Consider the following 23,984-nt stretch of genomic DNA (forward strand, 5'->3'; position numbering starts at 1 on the left):
CCGTTTGATGTGTTGGTTCCTTCCTTGTATTCATCCAGAAGTCCTGGGCCTCGGTCCAATCCGAAGCCACGGTGGATGAATTTTGCATTGCTCGCTGAACTCTGCTCAAATCTGCAAAGTCCTGAGGTGTTGCGAGTGTAAGATGTGAATAACGTGAAGTATCAATCAAAGTGCACAATGACACCCCGGGAAAGCGAGTATCTCTCCACAGATACTGCGATTTATTTATTTATCCAACTGTCATTGGCGAAATGACCGAATGTGTTTATTTATATATCTGTATGGGTAAGGAAAACCCCATTTTGATCATTTCCAGGAAACAGTCAAGTTCATAAATTAATTTGTCAAACTCATAACGACCGCTGGGATTTGCTGATTGAAAATTTCAATGGAAATTGAGACCGTCACTCAGTATTGGAAAAAATATACCCGCTGGGGTTTCGGGGTTGTTATCGGTTTATTTATATCACTGAGGAACCCATTTTAAACTCGGTGAAGGTGCAAATCTAACGATGGATTTAAAATTTATCACCTTAACCACTGCTCAGTTAAAATCGCAATGAGTGATCGCTCGGTAACACAGCGTGCATCCAGCCCCCAACCCGTCTCCGTTCAATCATATTCTGATAGTGACAATCACCTGTTTATTTTTTTTCTGTTCTATTTTTCTCTGTAGTTTTGTAAGAAGAAGACAGCCGAAGACATAAAATTAAAAGTTGGCGTCTTAAAATGCTTCCCCCCAGTCGGGGAATTAAACCCCGGACAAAGGCGGGCCTAAAAATGGATAAATCCCCAGGCCCGGACGAAATGTATCCCAGGCTACTGTGTGAGGCAAAGGAGGAGATTGCGGGGGCTCTGACACATATATTCAGAACCTCTCTGGCCACAGGGGATGTGCCAGAGGAATGGAGAACCGCTAATGTAGTGCCATTATTCAAGAAGGGGAGTAGGGAAAAACCGGGGAACTACAGGCCAGTGAGCCTAACATCAGTGGTAGGAAAATTATTGGAAAAAATTCTGAAGGACAAAATTAGTCTCCACTTGGAGAAGCAAGGATAAATCAGGGATAGTCAACATGGCTTTGTCAAGGGAAGATCATGTCTGACTAATTTGATTGAATTTTTTGAGGGGGTGACTAGGCGTGTGGATGAGGGTAACGCAGTGGATGTGGTATACATGGATTTCAGTAAGGCCTTCGATAAAGTCCCCCACAGGAGACTGGTCAAGAAGGTACGAGCCCATGGAATCCAGGGTGCCTTGGCACTTTGGATACAAAACTGGCTTAGTGGCAGAAGGCAGAGGGTGATGGTCGAAGGTTGTTTTTGTGACTGGAAGCCTGTGGCCAGTGGGGTACCATAGGGATCGGTGCTGGGTCCCTTGCTGTTTGTGGTCTACATTAATGACTTGGATATGAATGTAAAAGGTATGATCAGTAAGTTCGCTGATGATACAAAAATTGGTAGGGTGGTAAATAGCGAGGAGGATAGCCTCAGTCTGCAGGACGATATAGATGGGTTGGGCAGATGGGCGGAACAGTGGCAAATGGAATTTAACCCGGAAAAGTGCGAGGTGATGCACTTTGGAGGGACTAACAAGGCAAGGGAATACACAATGAATGGGAGGACCCAAGGCAAGACAGAGGGTCAGAGGGATCTTGGTGTGCAAGTTCACAGATCCCTGAAGGCGGCGGAACAGGTAGATAAGGTGGTAAAGAAGGCATATGGGATACTTGCCTTTATTAGCCGAGGCATAGAATATAAGAGCAAGGAGGTTATGATGGAGCTGTATAAAACACTGGTTAGGCCACAGCTGGGGTACTGTGTGCAGTTCTGGTCGCCACACTACAGGAAGGATGTGATCGCTTTGGAGAGGGTGCAGAGGAGATTCACCAGGATGTTACCAGGGCTGGAGCGCTTCAGCTATGAAGAGAGACTGGGAAGATTGGGTTTGTTTTCCTTGGAGCAGAGGAGGCTGAGGGGGGACATGTTTGAGGTGTACAAAATTATGAGGGGCACAGATAGGATGGATACTAAGGAGCTTTTTCCCTTCGTTGAGGGTTCTATAACAAGGGGACATAGATTCAAGGTAAAAGGCGGGACGTTTAGAGGGGATTTGAGAAAGAACTTTTTCACCCAGAGGGTGGTTGGAGTCTGGAACTCACTGCCTGAAAGGGTTGTGGAGGCAGGAACCCTCACAACATTCAAGAAGCATTTGGATGAGCACTTGAAATGCCATAGCATACAAGGCTACGGACCAAATGCTGGAATATGGGATTAGAGTAGACAGGGCTGATGGCCGGCGCGGACACGATGGGCCGAAGGGCCTCTATCCATGCTGTATAACTCTATGACTCTATGACTCTATCCCTCCTCATCCTGTGTGACTGTGGGAAACTATCCCTCCTCATCCTGTGTGACTGTGGGAAACGATCCCTCCTCATCCTGTGTGACTGTGGGAAACGAAACCTCCTCGTCCTGTGTGACTGTGGGAAACGATCCCTCCTCATCCTGTGTGACTGTGGGAAACGATCCCTCCTCATCCTGTGTGACCGTGGGAAACTATCCCTCCTCATCCTGTGTGACCGTGGGAAACTATCCCTCCTCATCCTGTGTGACTGTGGGAAACTATCCCTCCTCATCCTGTGTGACTGTGGGAAACGATCCCTCCTCATCCTGTGTGACCGTGGGAAACGATCCCTCCTCATCCTGTGTGACCGTGGGAAACTATCCCTCCTCATCCCGTGTGACTGTGGGAAACTATCCCTCCTCATCCTGTGTGACCGTGGGAAACTATCCCTCCTCATCCTTCTCCACCTGTCCCCAGCCTTTGACTCTATGACTCTATGACTCTATAACTCACCACGATAAGAGAGAAAGAAAGAACAGAAGAAAGACAGAGTCAGTTGTGCGTTGTCTAACAAAGAGATGGAAATGTGAAAGGTTCTTACAACAGAGGCCCGTGGACAATTAAACAAACTGTCATCAAATAAATAGTTGAAAGAAATCCACTGACACATGAAGCATGTCGAACACCATCTGGGATGAGTGTACATTCAATACAGCAGTTCCTCGTTAGTGTAGTATTGAGTATCCCCTGCCTGACACGCGGGAGACCGGGGTTCAATTCCCCGATCAGGAGTTTATAACTTTATCGCATTTGAAAGCTTCACTTTTGTTAATCTGCAGAAAATACAGTGTGGAACTGACTCAGAGTTGACTCCCACTTGCCTCACTTTAATTTTGCTGATGTTCCAGCGGTTTTAAAATCTGCTCTCTGCGTCACTCTTCACCTCGATGTTAAACTGGATTCTGTGATGGTGGGGATCTCGAGAGGAGGCCGAGATGGATCATCCACTCGGCACTTCTGGCTGAAGATGGTTGTCTCTCTTCGTTCCTCTCTCTGTCGGTCGGCCTCTCTCTGTTTCAGGCTGGTGACTGAGACCCGGTCTGTTCACAGCGCGATTCTCCGTTTTATTTCTTGCCCATTACTGTGGTTCTCACATCGAGCTGAAGAGTGAAGCAGAGAGCAGATTTTAACATCGCTGTGAAATCAAATTTTGGAAGTGGGCAAGGCCGAGTCAGTTTTTCATTGTATTTTCCACATCCAATATTGCACATAAATGAAAGTGAAACTTTTCAAGGCAGCAATAACATCCTCATCAGAGAATGGAACACCAGTCTCCCAGGGGATAGGCGGGGATACTCAGCACGACAGTAACAAGGAATTGGTCAAAATGGGGTTTTCAATACCTGTAAAGATATACAAAAAATACATTTGTTTCTTTTGCAAATGGCAGCTGCATAAATAAATAAATCGCAGTATCTGTGGGGAGATACTCGCTTTCCCGGGGCGTCATTGTGCACTTTGATTGATACTTCACGTTATTCACATCTGACACTCGCAACACCTCTGGGCTGCAATCAGGACTTCGTTGAATTGAGCGGAGTTCAGCGAGCAATGCAAAATTCATCCACCGTGGCTTCGGATTGGACCGAGGCCCAAGACTTCTGATTGAATATAAGGAAGAAACCAACACATCAAACGGTAAATGCAATAATGGCGCGGATGGGATACAAAACCATGCGTGCAGAGCACAATGGATAAACAGACCATCACCTCAACCACTCGGTCACCTCGTCGAATGAACATTGCTCAGAAAGCCCATTTATTTTGTTCGTTCAATGGAAAATCCTGGATTCAAAGGTCAAAAAGCAAGAAAACCACATTTCAATCACCAGATAGCAGATTCTGAACAAACCAGCATCAGATGGTAGTGTGGCCGAGCGGTCTAAGGCGCTGGATTAAGGCTCCAGTCTCTTCGGGGGCGTGGGTTCGAATCCCACCACTGCCAGAATTTAAAGTGCATGCTTTTTAACCAGATGACCAAACATCCTTCTTTTCCAAGCAGCACCGTGCGCGACATTGCTGTTGTTCGGGCACGACTGCCCCACCTGATGTCCGTTGCCGTGATCCTATCGTGGTTCATACTCTGCGTTATGATCGCAGTAACTTCGGCTCGAATAGGAGTTTCAATACTGTTTCATTTACGTCTTTCATCCTTTGCCACATTTGCTGATATAATGCAGCAAGAAATCAATCTTTAGCACATGAAAGAAATATTTTTTGTTGCTGGCGGAAACCTATTTGTTCTGTCAAATCCCAGCTGAAGTGGAGAGAGTCGGTGCTGCTGAAGAGAGAGTCTTTGATCAGGTTTCTACTAAAACTCACTTTCACAGACACATCTTCCTCAGCAACTGTGTCCGGCTCCGACTTATTCCACGTGGATTCCAACTTAAATTCCACCCTTCATGTTTCGGATCCGCCCATGATTCCAGATATCTCCATGATATTCAGCGTTCCTCCAACCACTGCTCCCGCCGCTTCCTGAGATCCACGCTCAACGCCACGCACCGCCACATGCTCACTCTCGACCTCTCTCTCCACGCATGGTACTTGATGTTCCACAGTTCAAACCCACCTGTTCTCCCAGATTTTTCTTCCTTCCACAATCAATAGGCCTCCTTTACTTTCCTCCTTCCATTTCATGGGCACATCCTGAGGCATTGCCGACTCGAACATTCACTTTTACAATTTAACGCCTTAAAGTTTGCTCTGCTCCGACCGCTGTTTCTATTGGGCACATGTCCCATTCGCACCAATGTTCATTTGTGCCTTGAAACCAGTCGATACATTTCGATCTGCGTGACCGCTCGACAGACAAACACGACGAAAGCAGGGCTGGTCTCTGGAAAGACAGCCGCCCGATTGTTCACGAAATTCACTTGGGGAATCTTGTGATCCAGGGGATGGTAACTGAAGAACTGTTTTTTGTTTTGATGCTTGTTGGCTCTTTTCTCTCAGCAGTTGAGTTGCGTGAGCGACGGGCAGCGCTACAGAGCTGCGAATGGTGGTTGAAAGGTGCACATTTGGCAAGTTGGGGCGGTGCAGTAATATCCGATGAGAGATACTCGCATTACCGGGGCGTTATTGTGCACTTTGATTGATACTTCACGTTATTCACATCTTATACTCGCAGCACCTCCGAGCACCAATCAGGACGTTGCTGATTTGAGCAGAGTTCAGCGAGCAATGCAAAATTCATCCACCGTGGCTTCGGATTGGACTGAAACCCAGGACTTCTGGATGAATATAATGAAGGAACCAACACATCAAACGGTAAATGCAATAATGGCGCGGATGGGATAAAAACCATGCGTGGAGAGAGAGGTCGAGAGTGAGCATGTGGCGGTGCGTGGCGTTGAGCGTGGATCTCAGGAAGCGGCGGGAGCAGTGGTTGGAGGAACGCTGAATATCATGGAGATATCTGGAATCATGGGCGGATCCGAAACATGAAGGGTGGAATTTAAGTTGGAATCCACGTGGAATAAGTCGGAGCCGGACACAGTTGCTGAGGAAGATGTGACTGTGAAAGTGAGTTTTAGTAGAAACCTGATCAAACACTCTCTCTTCAGCAGCACCGACTCTCTCTACTTCAGAGCTGTCCTGGTCCGCAGTTCCATTTCATCCTTCGCCTCATCCGGCGCTTCAGTGAAAAACTTTTTTTCTTCCTTTCAGGTGTCAAGGACCGCAAGTTTCAACAACTCTTAGATACCAACACCCCTCCCGATCCTTCTTCCCCTTCACTTTCCTCTGACCCCATCCCTCCCTCCAATCTCTTTGTCGTGTTTTCACCATTCCCTCTGACCTTCCCCTCTCTGACCCCGAACTTCACTCCTCAGCAAAGGCCTCAGCTTCATCCCCTTACGCCCCCACCTCGATGAGTTTTGAGCTGGACTCGATGCTGAGCTCTTCTTCCATCGCCTTCGCCTCCGCGCCCATTTCCTTGGCGAGGGGTCTTTCCCCCGCACAGCGGACCCTGTCTCCCATCTTCAGAATTCTCGGTCCACCTGGACCCCTCCCTCTATCCTCTTACCCTCTCTTGATCTTTTCATTGGGAACTGCCGGCGTGACATCGGCCGTCTCAATTTCTCTGCTCCCCTCACTCACTCGAACCTCCCTCCCTCTGAACTCACAGCACTCCGTTCTCTCGGGTCCAACCCTGACATTGTCATTAAACCTGCTAACAAGGGCGGCGCTGTTGTTATTGTGAGGCGAACAGACCTCGACCTCGTGAGGTGAGTGGACCTCCACCGAGAGGGGGCTGAACGCTAACTCTCCGATACCTCCTCCCACCTTCCCCTGGACGATAATCCCACCACCGAACATCAAGCCATAGATTCCCAGACCATCACTGACCTCCTCCTCTGGAGATCTTCCCCCCACGGCCTCCAACCTCACAGTCCCCAAACCCCGCACAGCCCACTTCTACCTCCTTCCCAAGATCCAAAAACTGGACTGTCCCAGGAGATCCAACTTCGCAGCCTGTTCTTGCCCCGCGGAACAAAATTCTTCCTATTTCGACTCTACTTACTCTCCCCTCGTCCAGTTTATTCTCTATCCGTAACTCATCCGATTCCTTCCGCCACTTGAACAATTTCCAGTTCCCCGGTCCTAACCCCCTCCTTTTCACCATGAACATCCAGTCCATCTACACCTGCATCCCCCACCAGGACCGCCTGCGGGCCCCCTGCCTCTTCCACGAACGAGAGCCCAACCAATCCCCATCCACCACCACCCTCCTCCGCCTGGCTGAACTTGTTCTTACGGTGAACAACTTCTCCTTTGACTCCACTCACTTCCTCCAAATAAAAGATGTCGCTATGGGAACCCCTATGGGTCCCAGCTATACCTGCCTTTCTGTGGGATACGTGGAACATTCTTTGTTTCAGTCCTACTCAGGTCCCCTCCCTCACCTCTTTTTCCGGTACATTGATGACTGTATCGATGTCGCTTCCTGTTCTCGCTCCAATAAAGTTTGCTTCCAATTTGAACCCTTCCCCTCGCCTTCACACGGTCCATCTCCGAACCTTCCCTTCCCTTCCTCAACTTCTCTATCTCCATTTCCGGGATAGGCTGTCAACCAATATCTATTTTAAGTCCACCGAGTCCCACAGCTACCTTGATTACACTTCCTCCACCTCGCTTCCTGGAAGGTCTCCATTCACTTCCCCCAGTTTCTCCATCTCCGTCGCGTCTGTTCTGACGATGTCACTCTCCACATCAATACTTTCGATATGTCTTCCTTTTTTCTCAACCTTGGATTCCCCCCCACTGTCGTTGACTGGGCCCTCGACTGTCTCCATCCTATTTCCTCCACTTCTGCCCTTACCCATTCCACTCCCTCCCAGAACCACGGTAGGTCCCCCATGTCCTTACCCTCCATCCCACCAGCCTCCACATTAAAAGTATCATCCTCCGCCATTTCTACCACGTCCAAGCGCGATGCCACCACCAAAAACATCTTCCACTCCCCTCTACTTTCAGCATTCCGAAGGTACCGTTCCCTCCACGACACCCTGGTCCACTCTTCCATCACCCCCAACACCTGCTCTCCTCCCCACCGCACCTTCCCATGCGAGTGCAGGAGATGAAACACATGCCCTTTCACCTCCTCCCTTCCCACCTTCCAGGGCCCCAAACATTCCTTCCAGGTGAAACAGTGATTTATTTGGAATAGCTTCGCCGAACACCTCCGCTCAGTCCACAGGCGTGACCCTGAGCTTCCGGTCGCTTGCCATTTTAATTCCCCGTCCCAATCCCACTCTGACCTCTCTGTCCTCCGCCTCTTGCACTGTTCCAATGAAGCTCAACATAAGCTCGAGAAACAGCACCTCATCTTTCGATCAGGCTCTTTACAACCTTCTGAACTCAACATTGATTTCAATAACTTCAGATCATAAACACTGATCACATTTTTTCGGAGACCAAGTGCTGGTGATGGTTCTCATGTTGCCATTTACAGCTCCTCCAGACCCATCTTTTGTTTCTTTACTTGTCCCATTACCACCCTCCTTGCCTTGCACCGTCATTCCTTTTGTTATTAAATCACTCCTGCCCTTCACCCTAGCAGAGACCTTCCCTTTTGTTCTTCCCTCCCCTCCCCTTCCTCCCCCATCCCTTTCCCTGACTCTGTATTTGCTTAAAAACTGTTTAATCTTCAACCTTTTCCATTTCTGACGACGGGTCATCGACCTGAAAAGTTAACTCTGTTTTTCTCTCCACAGACGCTGCCTGACTTGATGATTATTTACAGCATTTTCTGGTTTTATTTCAAATTTCCAGCATCCGCAGTATTTTGCTTCTAATATCTCCTTCTGTGGCTCGGGGTCAAATTTTGTTGAAAAAGCTCCTGTGAAGCGCATTGGGACGTTTTGCTCCGTTAATGGCGCTATTTCAATAGTTCGGGTAGCAACGCAATCACCGACGTGTGGCGCCGTGATCGTTTAGTGGTTAGTACTCTGCGTTGTGTCCGCAGCAACCTCGGTTCGAATCCGAGACACGGCATAGTGTGCGCTGCTTCTTTTGTTCTCTCCCGCGCTCGCGAATATAATGCAACAATATATCAATATTGAACACATGAGAAAAACATTTTTTGTTGGTGGCGAAAACCTATTTATTCCATCAAATCCCAGCACTCTCACATGCCTGTACTTGATGTTCCACAGTTCAAACCCGCCTCTTCTCCCAGCTTTTTCTTCCTTCCACAGTCAATATGCCGCCTTTCCTTTCCTCCTCCCATTTTATGGACACTTTCCTGCGGCATTGCCGACTCTAACATTCACTTTCACGATCTCACGCCTTTAAGTTTGTTCTGCTGCGACCGCTGTTTCCATTGGGCACATGTCCCACTCGCACCAATATTCATTTGTGCCTTGAAACCAGTCGATACATTTTGATCGGCGTGACCGCTCGACAGAGAAACACGACGAAAGCAGGGCTGGTCTCTGGAAAGACAGCGGCCCAATTGTTCACGAAATTTACTTGGTGAGTCTTGTGATCCAGGGGATGGTAACTGAAGAACTGTTTTTTGTTTTGATGCTTGTTGGCTCTTTTCTCTCAGCAGTTGAGTTGCGTGAGTGACGGGCAGCGCAACAGAGCTGCGAATGGCGGTTGAAAGGTTCACATTTGGCAAGTTGGGGCGGTGCAGTAAGATCGGAAATGTTCCGCCTTGATCTTAATAGTTCTGTTGAAACGTGCGATTGAATCGAGTCGAGGATAAATGTAAAGAGCGCCTGTGGGGAAAAAGGAGCGATTACAGGCCATGAGCGGAAGGTCTTTCAAATTCTCGTGGCGCAGGACGCTGTGTGCGGAAACGGCAGATTTTAAAGCGCGTGTGTTGGAAAGTAAAGTGCGATCTTGTGTGTGAGAAGAGCACAAGAAAGTTGTGCTTGAAGCTGCGCCCTTGAGGCAAGTTGCAGGTTGTCAGGAAAACTGCGATAGTGAAAGCTCAAAAATAAACCCAGAAACTGCTGGCAACACTCAGCAGGTCAGGTAGTATCTGTGGGGAGATACTCAAGTATTTATCCAATTCTCCTTTTAAAGTTACGATTGAATCGAGCTCCACCATCCTTTAAGGCAGTGCGTTCCAGATCATAACAATTCGCTGTGTAAAAAAAAATCTCCTTATTTCCCTTCTGGTTCTTTTGCCAATTATCTTAAATCTGCGTCCGTTGGTTGCCGACCCTCCCGCCAGTGGGTGAAGTTTCTCCTTATTTACTCGATCAAAACCCCTCTTAATTTTGAACACGTGGATTACTTCTACCCTTAACCTTCATTGCTCGAAGCAGAACAATCCCAGGTTCTCGAGTCTCTCCACACAACTAAACCCCATCCCTGGTATAATTCTGGGAAATCTCCTCTCCATCCTCTCCAAGACCTTGACCTCCTTAATAAATTATAGTGCCCAGAATTGGACACAATACTTCAGATGAGGCCTGAACAATGATTTATAAACGTTTAACATAACTTCCTTGCTTTTGTGCTCTATTTCTCTATTATTAAGCCAAGGAACCGGATGCTGTTTTAACGGCTTCACCAACTTGTGCTGCCACAGTCAAAGATGTTGATGAAAACTGTCGAAACTTAACACTATACAAATGCATTAACACCCAAACAAGTAGTACAAGGAGAAACTTTATTGAACCCCAACTTGTATACAAGTGGAAGTGCACCTCAAACAATGGTTGAGGGTGCAACTTCGCGGAGTCAATGAAACAGCTCATGTTTATACAATTCATTATGCAACGCCCACCTGTTACAGAATATGGGCGTACACGTACATTCTTTATTGGCTCAGGTAGTTGGTCAATCAAGTGGTGAGCCAGCCCCCGAACATTCACAGCCATCACGTCGGCCTGAGCAGATGTCAGCTATTTTCTTTCTCTCTGCATTCCTGTTCCTTGTTATCAGTAAGGCTGGAGCCAGTCTCAAGGCATCATGGCCATTCATCAACTCTATTATTATTCTATTCTGTCCTTATCTTAAGGAAGGCCAGGCTGTGCTAGGCTTAATTATCAACATACCATGGCTCAAACGCAATCACACAATTGTGCTTACTTTGTGTTTGTGGCTAATCCTATCATGTGAGTTAATAAAGAGTTAATATGGTCAAGTATCCCGTCATGCACTTCCACAAAATCACCAGTAACACATTGGGTGAGAAAGAATAACACAGCACAGGCCGGGATAGCGGAGAGAGACAGAGACACGTGTTGTGATCTGTAACTTTTTATAAACACTTCAGTTTATTTCACTCCGTGTGCAACACCGTGCGATCTCCCCTGGTGTGTCAGGTTTCAGTGTTTATACAGAGTGTAATGTATTGAATTGTCTCTTGGATCACACGGGGTGGTAGACGGGGGTCTGTGTGCGGAGGGTTCGGGGGGTGAGCTCTGATTCCCGCCCTCTTCTGGATTGAAAGGAGAAAAGAATGAATGAGAGAGAGAAGCGATGGGGGAGAAGGGATGATGGAAGAATTTGTCTGTGAATTAATTAAAGTGGCCAAAAATAAGATAATATTAAGATATCATCAGCAGAACATTAATACAAGCTGTAAAACAAAAGCAAAATACTGCAGATGCTGGAAATCTGAAATAAAAACAGAAAATGCTGGAAATACTCAGCAGGTCAGGCAGCATCTGTGGAGAGAGTTCTGATGAAATGTCATCGGCCTGAAAGGTTGTTTCTCTCTCCACTGATGCTGCCTGACCTGCTGAGTGTTTCCCGCATTTTCTGTTTTTATTATTAATATAACCTGAGCTCTCTCAAGCGTTTGTTGGTCGATTCACTGATAAAGCTGGGACTTGAGGGGAAGCTGGTTCATGGCGAACCCCAGCTCTGAATCCACCAGGCAGAGAGTTCAAGGAATGTTTAATATAAATGAGATTCACCGACAGTCTCAGAAAATCTCTCCTTGATGGTCGGTCTCATTCTCCCGAAGTGAGGAATGAGCGGGAGGGGCAATTCCACCCGGGGTTATATTTTATTCCAAGAGAATGACCCAAAGTGCAGTTTACAGTGGGGCTGAAACAACTCAATTGGGCGAGCGTTCAACAGATTGTAAAGGGCCCTGGTTCGATCCCGGGTTTCAGCAGTTTTGGGTTATTTTGTTTCTTCTTCTTTTGGCCGATTCTCGAACATTTATTTGCACTGACATTTTTACCCGACACTGAACGGTTGGGGATGGAATAGAGAGACATCAAGGATGTCTGTATTTAGCTTTTATTTCTCTATTTCCTTCTGCCTTTCTCTCTGATTTTTGTCTCTCTCGGTGCCCGATGAACATTTGATTTGATGCATTTGTCCTAAACTGATGCCTTTTCCACATCTCAGGGCAGTCAGACACGCTCTGTCTGTCTGTTACTGCTTGTGACCATTAACGGGAACAGGCCGCGAGTTAAACATTTATCAGCAAACCGCCAGAGAGATAACACAGCGGGAATAAAACACATTGCCTCACATTGTTAGACACCGAGTGACACAGATTGTAATGTGTGTCAGTAAACAGACCCGGAAAACAGAATCCGAGAAAGGAAAGAAATAGAGAGATAGAAAAGAGTCATAAAAAGAAAGAAAACCCTTTCTCCACCCCAACAACAACAACAACTTTCATTTATATCGCGCCTTTAACGGAGTAAAACGTCCCAAGGCGCTTCACAGGAGCGATTATCAAACAAAATGTGAGACGGAGCCACATAAGGAGATATTGGGACAGGTGAGGTCGGTTTTAAGTGTCTTAAGGGAGGAGAGAGAGGTAGAGAGGCGGGGAGGTTCAGGGAGGGAAATCCAGAGCTTTGGGCCCAGTCGGTTGAAGGCACGGCCGCCAATGGTGGAGCGATGAAAATCGTGGATGCGCAAGAGGCCTATTTTTTCATGCCCTCTCTTTGCTTTCCTATTTTCCTTTTTAATTTCACCAACGTTTAATGATTTCTCACCATTTAAAACATATTCTGATCTTTTATTCTTCCCATCAAAGTGAATAACCTCACATTTCCACACATTATACTCCATCTGCCACCTTCTTGCCCACTCACTTAACCTGTCTATCTCCCTTTGCAGACACTTTGTGTCCTCCTCACAGCTTACTTTCCTATCTATCTTTGTATCGTCAGCAAACTTGGACACATTGCACTCGGTCCCTTCATCTAAGTCGTTAATACAGATTGAAAATAGCTGACGCCCAAAAACGGCCGGCATTGCTCTCTGTTCAGTCAAGAGGAACTTCCCTGCCTGGAAATTGGTCCCAGCCTTGTTGAGGTGCAACACGTCCATCTTGTGCAGGTGTTTAATATTAATCAATGCACAATGAGGCCCTGGGAAAGAGAGTATCTCTCCACAGATACCACCTGACCTGCTGAGTGTTGCCAGCAGTTTCAGGGTTTATTTTTGTGCTTTCACTATCGCAGTTTTCCTGACAACCTGCAACTTGCCTCAAGGTCGCAGCTTCAAGAACAACTTTCTTGTGCTCTTCTCACACACAAGATCGCACTTTACTTTCCGACACACGCGCTTTAAAATCTGCCGTTTCCACAAACAGCGTCCTGCGCCACGAGAATTTGAAAGACCTTTCGCTCATGGCCTGTAATCGCTCCTTTTTCCCCACAGGCGCTCTTTACATTTATCCTCGACTCGCTTCAATCTCACGCTTCAACAGAACTATTAAGATCAAGGCGGAACACTTCCGATCTTACTGCACCGCCCCAACTTGCCAAATGTGAACCTTTCAACCGCCATTCGCAGCTCTGTCGCGCTTCCCGTCGCTCACGCAACTCAACTGTTTAGAGAAAAGAGCCAACAAGCATCAAAACAAAAACCAGTTCTTCAGTTACCATCCCCTGGATCATAAGATCACCCAAGTGAATTTCGTGAACAATCGGGCGGCTGTCTTTCCAGAGACCAGCCCTGCTTTCGTCGTGTTTGTCTGTCGAGCGGTCACGCAGATCGAAATGTATCGACTGATTTCAAGGCACAAGTGAACATTGGTGTGAAAGGGACATGTGCCCAATAGAAACAGCGGTCGGAGCAGAACAAACTTAAAGGCATAAGATCGTGAAAGTGAATGTTAGAGTCGGCAATGTTCATGAAATGGAAGGAGGAAAGTAAAGGCGGCCTATTGACTGTGGAAGGAAGAAAAAGCTGGGAGAACAGGCGGGTTTGAACTGCGGCACATGAAGTACAGGCATGTGAGAGTGCTGTGATTTGATGGAATATTTAGTTTTACTTCATGCATTAAAGATTGATGCATTACTGCATTCGATGAGCAAGAGAGGCAGAAGACAAAAACTATGCCATGACTCGGATTCGAACCGAGGTTGCTGCGGCCACAACGCAGAGTACTAACCACTATACGATCACGGCACCACACCACAACTGGAACTGCTCTACCTGTAGGATTTATAAAGCTCCTTGAAAGTAGCAAAAGATCCCAAGGGGCTTCACAGTCACGTTTTCAAACAAAATTTGACACTGAAGGAGATATTAGAAGCAAAATACTGCCGATGCTGGAAATTTGAAAAAAAACCCAGAAAATGTTGTAAATAATCAGCAAGTCAGGCAGCATCTGTGGAGAGAGAAACAGAGTTAACGTTTCAGGTCGATGATCGGTCATCAGAACTGGAAAAGGTTGAAGATTAAACAGAAATTGTGCACTTTGATTGATACTTCACGTTATTCACATCTTACACTCGCAACACCTCCGGCCGCCAATCAGGACTTTGCTGATTTGAGCAGAGTTCAGTGAGTAATGCAAAATTCATCCACCGTGGCTTCAGATTGGACTGAAACCCAGGACTTCTGGATGAATATAATGAAGGAACCAACACATCAAACGGTAAATGCAATAATGGCGCGGATGGGATAAAAACCATGCGTGGAGAGAGAGGTCGAGAGTGAGCATGTGGCGGTGCGTGGCGTTGAGCGTGGATCTCAGGAAGCGGCGGGAGCAGTGGTTGGAGGAACGCTGAATATCATGGAGATATCTGGAATCATGGGTGGATCCGAAACATGAAGGGTGGAATTTAAGTTGGAATCCATGTGGAATAAGTCGGAGCCGGACACAGTTGCTGAGGAAGGAGATGTGTCTGTGAAAGTGAGTTTTAGTAGAAACCTGATCAAACACTCTCTCTTCAGCAGCACCGACTCTCTCCACTTCAGAGCTGTCCTGGTCCGCAGTTCCATTTCATCCTTCGCCTCATCCGGCGCTTCAACAAAAAAATGTTTTCCTTCCTTTCAGGTGTCAAGGACCGCAAGTTTCAACAACTCTTAGATTCCAACACCCCTCCCGATCCTTCTTCCCCTTCACTTTCCTCTGACCCCACCCCTCCCTCCAATCTCTTTGTCGTGTTTTCACCATTCCCTCTGACCTTCCCCTCTCTGACCCCGAACGTCAGTCCTCAGCAAAGGCTTCAGTTTGATCCCCTTACGCCCCCACCTCAATGGGTTTCGAGCTCCACACGATGCTGAGCTCTTCTTCCGTCGCCTTCACCTCCGCGCCCATTTCTTTGTCCAGGAGTCTTCCCCCCGCACAGCGGACCCTGTCTCCCATCTTCAGATTTCTCATTCCACCTGGACCCCTCCCTCTATCCTCTTACCCTCTCTTGATCTTTCCATTGGGAACTGCCAGCGTGACATCGGCCGTCTCAATTTCTTTACTCCCTTCACTCACTCTAACCTCCCTCCATCTGAACTCGCAGCACTCCGTTCTCTCAGGTCCAACCCTGACATTGTCATTAAACCTGCTGACAATGGCGGCGCTCTTGTTGTTGTGAGGCGAACAGACCTCTACCTAGCGGCGGCTGAACGCCAACTCTCCGATACCTCCTCCTACCTTCCCTTGGAGCGTGATCCCACCACCGAACATCAAGCCATAGTTTCCCAGACCGTCAATGACCTCATCTCCTCTGGAGATCTTCCTCCCCAAGGCCTCCACCTCATTGTCCCCCAACCCCGCTTCTAACTCCTTCCAAGATCCACATGCAGAACTGACCCAGGAGATCCATCGTCTCAGCCTGTTCGTGCCCCCGGATAATTATTTCTTCCTAGTTTGACTCTACTTTCTCTCCCCTCGTCCAGTCTATTCCGACCTATATCCACGAATCTTACAACTCCATGCGCCACTTGAACAATTTCCAGTTCCCCGGCACTAACCATCTCCTTTTCACCATGGACTTCCAGTCCGTCTACACCTCCACCACCCCCCCCCCCCACCCCCCACAACAGGACGGCCTGCGGGCCCTCCGCCTATTCCATGAACGAAGGCCCAACCTATCCCCATCCTCCACCACTCTCCTCCGTCTGGCTGAACTTGTTCTTACTTTGGACAACTTCTCCTTTGACTCCACTTACTTTCTCCAAATGAAAGATGTCACTATGGGAACTCATGTGGGTCCGAGCTATGCCTGACTTTTTCTGGGGGATACGTGGAAGATTCTTTGTTCCAGTACTACTCAGTTCCCCTCACCTCTTTTTCTGGTACATCGATGTCACTTCCTGCTCTCGCCCCAATCAAGTTCGCTTCCAATTTCCACCCTCCCCTCGCCTTCACATGGTCCATCTCTGAACCTTTCATTCCCTTCCTCGACTTCTCTATCTCCATTTCCGGGGATGGTCTGTCAACCAATATCTGTTATAAGGCCACCGACCCCAACAGCTACCTTGATTACACTTCATCCCACCCCGCTTCCTGTAAGGACTCTATTCTGTTCTCCCAGTTTCTCCATCTCCGTCGTGTCTGTTCTGATGATGCCACCATCCACACAAATGCTTCCGATATGTCTTCCTTTTTCCTCAATCGAGGATTCCCCTCCACTGCAGCTGACTGGGCCCTCGACTTTGTCGGTCCTATTGACTCCACTTCTGCCCTTACCCCTTCCCCTCCCTCCCTCCCAGAACCATGATCGGGTCCCCCTTGTCCTTACCTTCCACCTCACCAGCCTCCACATTCAATGTATGATCCTCTGCCATTTCCTCCACGTACAAGCGGGATGCCACCAACAAAAACATCTTCCCCTCCCCTCCCCTTTCAGCCGTCATAATGGACCGCTCCCTCCACAACACCCTGGTCCACTCTTCCATCACCCCAAACACCCGCTCTCCTCCCCACGGTACCTTCCGACTCGAGTGCAGGAGATGAAACACATGCCCTTTCACCTCCTCCCTTCCCACCTTCCAGGGCCCCAAACATTCCATCCAGGTGAAACAGCGATTTATTTGTAATCGTTTTGCTGAACACCTCCGCTCAGTCCACAAGCTTGACCCTGAGCTTCCGGTCTGTTGCCATTTTAATTCCCCGTCCCAATCCCACTCTGACCTCTCTGTCCTCGGCCTCCGACTCCGTTCCAATGAAGCTCAACATAAGCTCGAGAAACAGCACCTCATCTTTCGATCAGGCTCTTTACAACCTTCTGAACTCAACATTCATTTCAATAACTTCAGATCATAAACACTGCTCACATTTTTTCGGAGGTCAAGTGCTGATTGTGGTTCTAATGTTGCCATTTACAGCTCCTCTCGACCCATCTTTTGTTTCTTTACTTGTCCCATTACCACCCTCCTTGACTTGCACCACCATTCCTTTTGTTATTTAATCACTCCTGCCCTCCAACCTATCAGAGACCTTCCCTTTTGTTATTTCCTCCCCTCCCCTTCCTCCCCCATCCGGTTTCCTGACTCTGTACTTGCTTAAAAACTGTTTAATCTTCAACCTTTTCCATTTCTGACGAAGGGTCATCGACCTGAAACGTAAACTCTGTTTCTCTCTCCACAGACGCTGCCTGACTTGTTGAGTATTTACAGCATTTTCTGTTGTTATTTCAGATTTCCAGCATCTGCAGTATTTTGCTTCTAATATCTCCTTCTGTGGCTCGGTGTAAAATTTTGTTTCAATACGCTCCTGTGAAGCGCCTTGGGACGTTTTGCTACGTTAAAGGTTAATATTACAGACAACGTTTGCACAGGTGGGATGTGGTGCCGTGATCGGATAGTGGTTCGTACTCTGTGTTGTGCGCTGCTTCTTTTGTCTTCTGCCTCTCATGCTAATCGAATGCAGTCATCTTTGATCCGTGAAAGCAAATCTAATATTCCATCAAATCCCAGCACTCTCACATGCCTGTACTTGATGTTCCACAGTTCAAACCCGCCTCTTCTCCCAGCTTTTTCTTCCTTCCACAGTCAATAGGCCGCCTTTACTTTCCTCCTTCCATTTCATGGACACTTTCCTGCTCCATTGCCGACTCCAACATTCACTTTCACGATCTCACGCCTTTAAGTTTGCTCTGCTCCGACCGCTGTTTCTATTGGGCACATGTCCCATTCACACCAATGTTCATTTGTGCCTTGAAACCAGTCGATACATTTCGATCTGCGTGACCGCTCGACAGACAAACACGACGAAAGCAGGGCTGGTCTCTGGAAAGACAGCCACCCGGATGTTCACGAAATTTACTTGTGGAATCTTGTGATCCAGGGGATGGTAACTGAAGAACTGGTTATTGTTTTGATGCTTGTTGGCTCTTTTCTCTCAGCAGTTGAGTTGCGTGAGTGACGGGCAGCGCGACACAGCTGCGAATGGCGGTTGAAAGGTGCACATTTGGCAAGTTGGGGCGGTGCAGTAAGATCGGAAGTGTTCCGCCTTGATCTTAATAGTTCTGTTGAAATTTGTGATTGAATCGATTAGAGGATAAATGTAAAGAGCGCCTGTGGGGAAAAAGGAACGATTACAGGCCATGAGCGGAAGGTCTTTCAACTTCTCGTGGCGCAGGACGCTGTGTGTGGAAATGGCAGATTTTAAAGCGCGTGTGTCGGAAAGTAAAGTGCGATCTTGTGTGTGAGAAGTGCACAAGAAAGTGGTTCTTGAAGCTGCGCCCTTGAGGCAAGTTGCAGATTGTCAGGAAAACTGCGATAGTGAAAGCTCAAAAATAAACCCAGAAACTACTGGCAACACTCAACAGATCAGGCAACATCTGTGGAGAGATATTCGCTTTCCCAGGGCCTCATTGTGTATTGATTAATATTAAAGACCTGCACAAGATGGACGTGTTGCACCTCAACAAGGCTGGGACGAATTTCCAAGCAGGGAAGTTCCTCTTGACTGAACAGAGAGCAATGCCGGCCGTTTTTGGGTGTCAGCTATTTTCAATCTGTATTAACGACTTGGATGGAGGGACCGAGTGCAATGTGTCCAAGTTTGCTGACGATACAAAGCAAGATGGGAAAGTAAACTGTGAGGAGGACACAACGTGTCTGCAAAGGGATATAGACAGGTTAAGTGAGTGGGCAAGAAGGCGGCAGATGGAGTACAATGTGTGGAAATGTGAGGTTATTCACTTTGATGGGAAGAATAAAAGAACAGATTATGTTTTAAATGGTGAGAAATAATTAAATGTTGGTGAAATTAAAAAGGAAATTAGGAAAGCAAAGAGAGGGCATTAAAAAATACTGGCAAGTAAAATTGAGGAAAACCCAAAATATTTTATAAATACATAAAGAGCAAGAGGATAACTAAGGAAAGAGTAGGGCCTATTAGAGGACAAAAAGATAACCGATTCGTGGAGGTGGAAGACGTGGGAATGGTTCGCAATGAATAATTTGCGTCTTCGCAAAAGAGGGGGACGATGCAGAGATTGTAGTTAAGGAGGAGGAATGTGAAATATTGGATGGGATAAACATAACGAGAGAGGAAGTATTAAGGGGTTTAGCATCTTTGAAAGTAGATAAATTGCCAGGCTCGGATGAAATGTATCCCAGGCTGTTTAAAGAAGCAAGGGAGGAAATAAGGGAGGTTCTGACCATCATTTTCCAATCGTCCCTGGCTACAGGCATGGTGTCGGAGGATTGGAGGACTGCGAAAGTTGGCCGTTCTTTAAAAATGGAGAAAAGGACAGACCCAGTAAATACAGGCCAGTCAGTCTAACCTCGGTGGTGGGCAAATTATTGGAATCAACTCTGAGGGACAGCATGAACCTTCATTTAGAAAGGCACGGATTAATCAAGGACAGTCAACATGGATTTGTTCAGCGAAGGTTTTGTCTGACTGACTTAATTGAATTTTTTGTGGAGGTGACAAGGAGGGTTGATGAGGGTCATGCGTTTGATGTAGTGTACATGGATTTTAGCAAGGCTTTTGACAAGGTCCCACATGGCAGACTGGTCAAAAAAATAAAAGCCCATGGGATCCAGGGGAAAGTGGCAAATTGGATTCAAAATTCGCTGAGTGGCAGGAAGCAAAGGGTCATGGTTGACGGATTGTGACTGGAAGGCTGTTTCCATTGGGGTTCACGGGGTTCAGTACTAGGTCCCTTGCTTTTCGTGGTATATATTAATGATTTAGACTTAAATGTAGCGGGCATGATTAAGAAGTTGGCAGATGATACAAACATTGGCCGTGTGGTTAATAGTGAGGACGAAAGCAGTAGAATGCAGAAAGATATCAGTGGACTGGTCAGGTGGGCAGACAAGTGGCAAATGGAATTCAATCCAGAAACGTGTGAGGTAATGCATTTGGGGAGGTCAAACAAGGCAAGGGAATACACAATAAATGGGAGAATACTGAGAGGTGTGGAGGGAGAGCGAGACCTTGGAGTGCGTGTCCACTGATCCCTGAAGGTAGCAGGACAGGTAGATAAGTTGGTTAAGGAGTCATACGGGATACTTTCCTTTACTGGCCGAGGCATAGAATATTAGAGCAGGGAAGTTATGCTAGAACTGTATAAAACACTAGTTAGGCCACAGCTTGAGTGCTGTGCACAGTTGTGGTCACCACATTACAGCAAAGATGTGATTGCACTTGAGAGGGTACAAAGGAGATTTATGAGGATTTTGTCAGGACTGGAGAATTTTAGCTATGAGGTAAGATTGGACAGGCTGGGGTTGTTTTCTTTGGAACAGAGGAGCCTGAGGTGTGGTTTAATTGAGGTGTATAAAATTATGAGGGGCCTGGATAGAATGGACAGGAAGGACCTATTTCCCTGAGCAGAGGGCCCATTTAGCAGGGGATTGGTCGGAGGATTAGAGATGAGCTGAGGAAAACAAAATTCACCCAGAGGGTGGTGGGGTTCTGGAACTCACTTCCTGAAAGGGTGGTAGAGGCAGAAACCATCGTCACATTTAAAAAGTACTTGGATATGCACTTGAATTGCCATAACCTAAAGGGCTACGGACCAAGTGCTGGAAAGTGGGATTAGGCGGGGTGGCTCTTTTACGACCTGTAGAGACATGATGGCCTGAATGGCTTCCATCTGTGCCATAAATTTTCCATGTTTCCATGTTGATGTTCATTTTGCTGTCTTGTACATGAAATACACGAAGTTAACATGCAGGTACAGCAAGCAATTAGGAAGGCAAATGGTATGTTGGTCTTTATTGCAAGGGGGTTGGAGTACAAGAGTAAGGAAGTCTTGTTGCAATTATACAGGGCTTTGGTGAGACCACACCTGGGGCATTGTGTGCAGCTTTGGTTTCCTTATCTAAGAAAGGACATACATGCCTTAGTTGCGGTGCAATGAAGGTTCACTAGATTAATTCCTGGGATGAGAGGGTTGTCCTATGAGTGGAGATTGCGTAGAATGGGCCTATACTCGCTGGAGTTCAGAAGAATGAGAGGTGATCTCATTGAAACATGAAAAATTCCGAGACGGATCGACAGGGTAGATGCTGAGAGGCTGTTTCCCCCGGCTGTGGAATCCACAACTAGGGGTCTTAGTCTCAGGGTAAAGGGTCAACCATTAAGACTGAGGTGAGGACGACTTTCTTCATTCAGAGGGTTGTGAATCTTTGGAATTCTCTATCCCAGAGGGCTGTGGATATTGAGTGTATTCAAGTCTGAGATCGATAGATTTTTGGACTCTAAGGGAATCAAGGGACATGTGGATCGGGCGGGAAAGTGGAGTTGAGATCGAAGATCAGCCATGATCTGAGTGAATGGTGGAGCAGGCTCGAGGGGCCGCATGGCCTCCTCCTGCTCCTATTTCTTATGTTCTTAAAATGTGGAACTCGGTACCACAAGGAATAGTTGAGGATACTAGCATAGATGCATTTAGGGAAAGCTCGACAAACACATGAGGGAGAAAGGAATAGAGGATATGTTGATAGGGTGCGGTGAAGAAGGGTGGGAATGTGGAGCATGAACACAGTCATGGAACATTTAGGCACAATGGACCGTTTCTGTGCTGTAAATTCTATGTAATTCTACGATAGACAAGTTAATAGAAGGTGCAGACAGTTGATAAATTTAATTTAATGTGGAAATTATGAGATAATATATTTTATGAGGAAAAACCAGGACTGGAAGTGCACACTCAATAGAACGGCACAGACCCTGTGAATGAACAGAGAGACCTCGCGTTTCAAATATATATTCCATGAAAGTACAGATCCAGGTCGATAATGCCCATCTCCAACCTCCCTTTCCTCTCCAAAGTCCTTGAACGTGTTGTCGCCTCCCAAACCCGTGCCCATTTCAACCGCAATTGCATGTTTGAATCCCTCCAATCAGTTTTCCGCCCCTGCCACAATACTGAAACGGCCCTTATCAAAGTCACAATTTACATCCTCTGTGACTGTGACCGTGGTGAACTATCCCTCCTCATCCTTCTCGACCTGTCTGCAGCCTTTGACATGGTTGACCACACCATCCTCCTCCAGTGTCTCTCCTCCGTCTTCCAGCTGGATGGAACTGAGCTCGTCTGGTTCCATTCCTATCTCTCCAATCGGAGCCAGGGAATCAAATGGAATGGCTTCTCTTCCCGTTCCTGCACCATTACCTCTGGAGTTCCCGAAGGATCTATCCTTGACCCCCACCTATTTCTCATCCACATGCTGCCTCTTGCGATATCATCCGAAAACATAATGTCAGGTTCTACATGTACGCTGATAACACCCACCTCGACCTGACCACCTGTCTCGACCCCTCCACTGTCTCTGATTTCTCACACTGCTTTTTCAACATCCAGTAATGGATGAGAAAAACATTCCTCCAACTAAATATTGGCACAAACTCCGTTCCCTCGTCACCGACTCCATCCCTCTCTCTGGCCACAAATAAATAGACCATCATGAAATGTTCACCGTCCGTTTCTTGAGCCTTCTCCTTCGTAGAAGAATCTTTTAAACTCCTCGCACAAGTAACCATTGAACTTAATGTCTTGTTTTGCGGTATGTTCTAGATTGTTCCAGGTCAGCATTGTAATAATTCGGGGTAGTTGAAAAGTGGGATCATTATATTAAATCTCGATATTTATCACAGCCCCGCCCCCCAAACATTCAAACCACCGTTCAGGAGGAGAACCCCTCTGCTCGCTGACCTACATTGGCTCCCAGTCCACCAACATCTCAAATTTGAAATTCTCATCCTCGTGTTCAAATCCCTCCATGACCTCGCCCCTCCCTATCCCTGTAACCTCCTCCACCCCGACAACCCTCCGAGATCTCTGAGCTCCTCCAATTCAGGCCTCTTGCGCATCCACGATTTTCATCGCTCCACCATTGGCGGCCGTGCCTTCAACCGACTGGGCCCAAAGCTCTGGATTTCCCTCCCTAAACCTCCCCGCCTCGCTACCTCTCTCTCCTCCCTTAAGTCACTTAAAACCTACCTCACCTGTCCCAATATCTCCTAATATGGCTCCGTGTCACATTTTGTTTGATAATCGCTCCTGTGAAGCGCCTTGGGACGTTTTACTCCGTTAAAGGCGCGATATAAATGCAAGTTGTTGTTGTTGTTGGGGTGGAGAAAGGGTTTTCTTGCTTTTTATGACTCTTTTCAATCTCTCTATTTCTTTCCTTTCTCGGACTCTGTTTTCCGGGTCTGTTTACTGACACACATTACAATCTGTGTCACTCGGTGTCTAACAATGTGAGGCAATGTGTTTTATTCCCGCTGTGTTATCTCTCTGGCGGTTTGCTGATAAATGTTTAACTCGCGGCCTGTTCCCGTTAATGGTCACAAGCAGTAACAGACAGACAGAGCGTGTCTGACCGCCCTGAGATGTGGAAAAGGCATCAGTTTAGGACAAATGCATCAAATCAAATGTTCATCGGGCACCGAGAGAGACAAAATCCAGAGAGAAAGGCAGAAGGAAATAGAGAAATAAAAG

The 23,984-nt window shown here is 47.1% G+C and overlaps 1 protein-coding gene and 2 non-coding genes across 3 annotated transcripts in view; 1 reads left to right on the plus strand and 2 right to left on the minus strand.

Moving 5' to 3' along the window:
- Nucleotides 1-23,984, minus strand: part of LOC137302074 (zona pellucida sperm-binding protein 3-like) — a 243,342-nt gene that overhangs the window by 107,826 nt on the left and 111,532 nt on the right. The gene's annotated exons all lie outside the window — the stretch shown is intronic.
- On the plus strand, nucleotides 4,270-4,351 carry trnal-aag (transfer RNA leucine (anticodon AAG)). The gene has a single exon. It is a non-coding gene; the product is annotated as a tRNA-Leu (tRNA).
- Nucleotides 14,185-14,256, minus strand: trnah-gug (transfer RNA histidin (anticodon GUG)). The gene has a single exon. It is a non-coding gene; the product is annotated as a tRNA-His (tRNA).

This window comes from Heptranchias perlo, chromosome 35 (assembly GCF_035084215.1).
Source record: "Heptranchias perlo isolate sHepPer1 chromosome 35, sHepPer1.hap1, whole genome shotgun sequence".
Classification (NCBI taxonomy): Eukaryota; Metazoa; Chordata; class Chondrichthyes; order Hexanchiformes; family Hexanchidae; genus Heptranchias; species Heptranchias perlo.